At 38.2% G+C, this 5681-nt stretch overlaps 1 pseudogene; it reads left to right on the top strand.

The window, feature by feature from the left end:
* Positions 1–4319: 4319 nt before the first annotated feature.
* On the top strand, positions 4320–4871 carry LOC150001875 (GTPase KRas pseudogene; annotated as a pseudogene).
* The last annotated feature ends 810 nt before the right edge of the window (positions 4872–5681 follow it).

Raw genomic sequence — 5681 nt, 5'->3', positions numbered from 1 at the left:
TCTAAAAACCCTATATTTAAAGCCAATCAATAAGATCTAATTCGTTGATAAACATAAAAATGAAAATAATGCAAAACTGAGACAACCGTCAAATAAGATGGAGCAAAACTGAATTATGCCATAGCTAATAGCTTCAGAGAACTTCATGAATAAAGAATATAGCTTCACTTGCAAATACCACAAACAAAATTCAAAATTAATTTTTAAAATTCAGGTTTCCAAAGAAATGCTGGTTGAGTCAGAAACAATATTTCACTTCTGAGAACAACCATGTAGTCAGATCTTTCCTCTAAAGAGTATTTCTGGATCAAATGTTTATAACCTAACTGCCTGACCAAGGGGGCAAGGAATGAGGAGCACAATCTATTTACTTTTGGTATATTGCATAGTATTTCCCTTTCTTCCAGCTGTTCAGAATTCATGAGGTCTGGTATAAGGATGCTCCCTTAGCATAACAGGATGCCCCATCTTAAATCCCAGAACTCTATTTATTAAGATTAAAAAACATACAAAACAAAACCAACAAACAAAACACTCCTGCATAAAAAAAGTTGGGGGAGGGGACAAAAAAAAGTTATAATATCCATATTTCTGTTCAAAGGAGGGCATCTACTATATGGTATCTATTTTGTTGGGGTTTTTATAAATATTTTTAATTCATACAAAATACCACTATATACAATTTTCATCCATATTTTACAAATGTGAAAATTAGGTTCAGAGATCAAACAATTTGCACAAGGTCACACAGCAAGCATACAGCTAAGCCATGGATTTGTTCTCCACTTGTCTAATGCCAAGCCCTCCTCTTGCCATGATGTCAAGCCCACATCTCAGTTAACAAATTTCCTGCTGGGCCTCCACTGTGAGGACCTGTAATACAAAGAGCTACAAGATAGAAGACATTGCTTTTGCCCTCCAGGCCATTAATATCTAAGGCATTCTGAAGATTTGATGCCCAAGTCATAAGAAGCAATGTAGTACATGCAGATGAAAGAGCATTAAAGTAAGGAGAGAGAGGTGACTCTCTTAATATGGCTTTGCTATTTAATAGCCATATAACTTTGGGTAAATAATTTCTATTACATTATTATTTAATATAATATCTACCTTAATTATCTTGCAGAATTAGTTCACATATCCAATTATCTAATAAAGAGCTTTATTAGCTATAAAATGTTTTACAAGCATGAAATGTTAATATTGTTATTCAAGTGTCCATAGGTTATTACAGAACTCTGGGTAGATACCTGAATTTAGCAGAAAAAAGACTCACTCTTGTTTCCCCTCTTTTTGATCTGCTTATTTTGTCTTGTTAAGTAGTGCTCTAAGGGTGATCACTCATTCTGCTTCCTACTCCCTGCACTGACCATGGACTCCAGCTAGTTGCATTCTGTAAATGGGGCCTATGACCAAGCCACTTTCCCTTGCTAGAGCTGCACTCCAAGTCAGTTCAGGCCACATACTTATTGCTGGACAAAAAGTTAGGGAGTACTATTTCCTTCTCTTTCCTTTATTTCTGTTTCTCCCTTCTTTATCAACAATATTATAAAATTTAACTCCATGCTCAAGTGTCTAGCCTATCCCCAAACAGAAAACTGTACCTCAAATTATAAACTATTTTTCTCTGTCAAAACAGAGAAAAATATGTTGCTAGTCCATTTCCCAAGTGAGAGTTGAAGAACTCAGTTCAGCAACCAGGTGATTAGGAAATTTTCTGTGTGAATTTTCAAAACAAGAAACAGCCTTTGGTTGACTGGTAAGAGTTTCAACCACGAGCATTTAAAATAAATAAAATTACCAATAATGTTATGTCTTAAATACTAATATTAGAACAAAACGTAACAATTCAATATTCTTCATTGCAAATTAATCAATATTTATCATTCTTTATCTCTGGAAAGAATTATTCCCAAATCCAAACAATTAATTGACAGACTTGGAAGTGTAACTTCAAATGTTTGACTGAAAAGGACTGAAATTCTTCAGGTAATTCCCAAATCTGATTATGTAGTATATGTGATATTAAATTGTGCATAATCACTTTTTGATGTAATGGTGTATCAACATTTGCAGATATTGGTAATTGATAATCTATTAAGAAAATTAGTCTCCAAATTTTAAGCTACAAAATCACCAGAATAACTTCAGAAAAGAATCACAACTACATGGTGTTATTATATTTTTGGTATGTATGTTAAGAATTGTGTACAAGTTTAAATGTTTGTGTAATTATCCTCAAAACAACCAATAAAATCTCACTTATGAGAAAAAAAATGCCATGTGATACTGTATTCTAACCTAGATTATTAAATTTCATTAGTAGCTCTGGAGAAGTCAGACCTGGAAATCAGCATTTTAACAGTTTTCCCAAAATGGTTCTTAGGACCATTCATTATCACAAATGAATTTTCCTTATTTAATTATATTTAAGCTAGTTCCTCAACAGCACCACCTATTATAAACTTATTGTTAAAATATATTAAATTTCTTTATTTGACTAAATGTTTTTATATTCTAGAAAAAAATATTATTTCTTCAAGTAATAAATATATTTAGCTTGATGTCACATCAAAAAGATACTAAATTTACTTTAATTTTTACCACCACATCATGAAATGTAAATTAAATAACAGCTACTTAAAATGATTAAATATTCTTATTGGAAAATGTGATTTAAAAAGAGAAATGACAGCACAGACCTTTATTATGGCAATAAAGTGTACAAATATATATAAATAGTTTTCCAGTTAAATCTTTCTTAAATATGTGCCATCTATGTCATAAAACAGTATTTTTTTTACCCCTAGTTGTATTTCTTCATCCTCTATTATGCATAGCTCAGAAACCCCCATACATAACTGTATTGTTTTTTGCACTTTACTTTTTTTTTGTCACACAAATACTGTAGATAATGTAATAAAATTGTAAATGGGGGGGGTGAGCTTCCCACCAGAAACGGGGAGGGGTGGAGAAGCATGAAGCCGGCACAGGCGTGCATTGCATAAAATCCAGGAAGGTGACTGGATGGGAGGGACATATCCTCCCATCCACTTTCCCCAGGTAGGCTATTAAGCAGGGTGTGTGTGTAGGGGGGGGTGTCCATACAAGGCAGAGCATGTGCAAATGGCCTGTTTTTGTTCCCCAATCCCCTGGGTGGTGGTCTGTGCCTGGGAGCTGAGTTCCTGAGATGAGAACCTAGCCAGGGGCATTCCAGGGTAGGAGGGCAATGGGGAGGCTGTGGTGGTGAGCTCAGAGAAGGGCAGGCCCTAGCAAGCCCTGCACCCTCTTCCCCAGGCAGAAAGCCACAGAAGCTGCTGCCCACCCGCTGCCCCTGCCTCTGGCATGGCAGACCAGTCCCATAGCCCTCCCATAGAAGGAGGGCAGCACCTGCCACTGGCCCACAGCCCACACCTTCAGTGTGGGCCCAGCAAGCCCCGTACCCCTTCCGAGGCGGGGAGCCGTGGTGGCTGTGTTTGCCCAAGGCCCACGCTAGTGTGGGTCAATTGGCTGTGGCCCCAGTGCAGCCAAGGAGGGTCTGGCCCTATGCCCTTATGCCCCTTCCTGAGCTCTTTGGGCCTGACCCAGAGAATTGCAGGTACTACGAGCAAGGCCTGTAAGAAGAGGAAAAGAAGGGGGGTGGTGGGGTGGGAAGAGATTAGGGTGAGAGGCGCTGGGGGCACGTCCTGGGAGGCAGTGGGGCAACAAACCCTGTGCCCCCTGCCCCCTCATGCAAAGCTGTGGGAAACTGTTGTGGTGGCCATCTGCTAGCAGCTTGCTCACTCCTTGCACAGCGGGGGTGTGGTGGGCTCAAATAATCTATTGTGTACCAATGTGTATACACACACATCATATACATATACATATATATGTGTGTGTGTGTGTGTGTGTGTATACATACATATAAATAAAACTTCCATTTTCCTTTCCACCAGTCTCTGCCTCTAGAGTTATTGCCTATGAGCAGCAGGTGATGGGACCACACTTGTTGTTCAGTTACAGTAGTGGAACCCAACTTGAGGTTCTGTCATCTGTGGCAGGTTTACACCGCTCCCCAGCCTCCACGGAGTGGGACTGTGGAGCTTCCCAGTTGCTGCTGGGAGTTTCTCTGCACAACTGCTGGGAGCATCAGCTGTCTAAATATGCCTGGCAGGTGGAAAGGAAACTAGTCTGGGAGGGGAATAGGCTCTGGAAAGGAGAAAGGATCACCTGAGTTTTAGGACTGAAAACCAGGTTTGGGGTGATAATTGGCGAAGTTTGGGGGTGGCACTGAAGGCAGGTGGGAGCTAGAGGCTCAGCAGCTCCCAGGCCTGCTAAAAATGGCTGAATATAAACTTGTGGTAGTTGGAACTGGTGGAATAGGGAAGAGTGCCTTGACAACTCAGAATCACTTTGTGGATGAATATGATCCAACAGTAGAGGATTCCTACAGGAAACAAGTAATAATTGATGGAAAAACCTGTTTCTTGGCTATTCTTGAAACAGGAGATCAAGAAGAGTATGGTGCAATGAGGGACCAGTACATGACCAGGACTGGAGAGGGCTTTCTTTGAGTATTCGCTTTAAATAATACTAAATCATTTAAAGATATTAACTATTATAGAGAAGAAGTGAAAAGAGTTAAAGACTGAAGATGTACTCATGGTCCTGGTAGGAAATAAATGTGATTTGCCTTCTAGAACAGTAGACACAAAACAAGCTCAGGAGTTAAGAAGTTATGGAATTCCTTTTATTGAAACATCAGCAAAGAAAAGACAGTGTATTGACAATGCCTTCTGTACATTAGTTTGGGAAATTTGAAAACATAAGAGATGAGCAAAGATGGTAAAAAGAAGAAAAAGAAATCAAAGACAAAGAATATAATTATGTAAATACAATCTGTACTTTTTTCTTAGGGCATACTTAGGTAAAATGGTAATTTTGTATATTATACTAAATTATTAACATTTGTTTTAGCATTACCTAATTTTCTTTCTGCATCATCCAAGCTGTTAGTTTTTATTTTGAATGCTTATTTTAAAATGACAGTGGAAATTGTTTTGCTCTAAGCACCAGTATTTTCTGAGTTTTGGTTTTTGAACTAAGAATGCCTGTGGGAAAAAAGAAAAGAAGCTAGATACCTGAGATTTCTTTCTTGGGGGTTTTAGTGCATGCATTTGATGACTTCTTTACTTGAATATGAGAAATGGAAGCATGATGTCAAATGTTTATTGGTTGTTCCTGTATTAGTTTCAAATTGCAAACAAATTTAAATGTTTCTTTTGTGGCAAAGAAAAAGAGAAAAGTAAATTTATGTAGGGGAATTTTATTATATCCAGTTGGTGTTCTCTGTTGGTCCATGAACTGTGCATAACTGTAAGTACTTTGCATTTAGGCATATGTTTGTTTTAAGCATCCACTTCTGGATCATTTTATTTTTTATTTTTTATTTTTTATTTTTATTTTGGTTTTTCAATTACAGTTGTCCCCTTTTCCCCTAATTCCTCTCCCCCACCCAACCCACCCCCTCTCCCACAATCATATCCCTCCCTGTTGTCCATGTCCATGAGTCATTTATACGGGTTCTTTGACTAATCCCTTCCCTTACTTATCCCCCTTCTCTCCCTCTCCCCTCCCCCCTATTGACTGCTATTCTGCTCTTTGTTCTATTTAGTTCCTTTGTTTGTGTTGTTCTTTAGTTT

Source organism: Furipterus horrens, unplaced genomic scaffold (assembly GCF_987537825.1).
Source record: "Furipterus horrens unplaced genomic scaffold, mFurHor1.1.pri manual_scaffold_9, whole genome shotgun sequence".
Classification (NCBI taxonomy): Eukaryota; Metazoa; Chordata; class Mammalia; order Chiroptera; family Furipteridae; genus Furipterus; species Furipterus horrens.
Note: the sequence above shows the minus strand (reverse complement) of the source record. Positions and strands in the feature narration are given on the sequence as shown.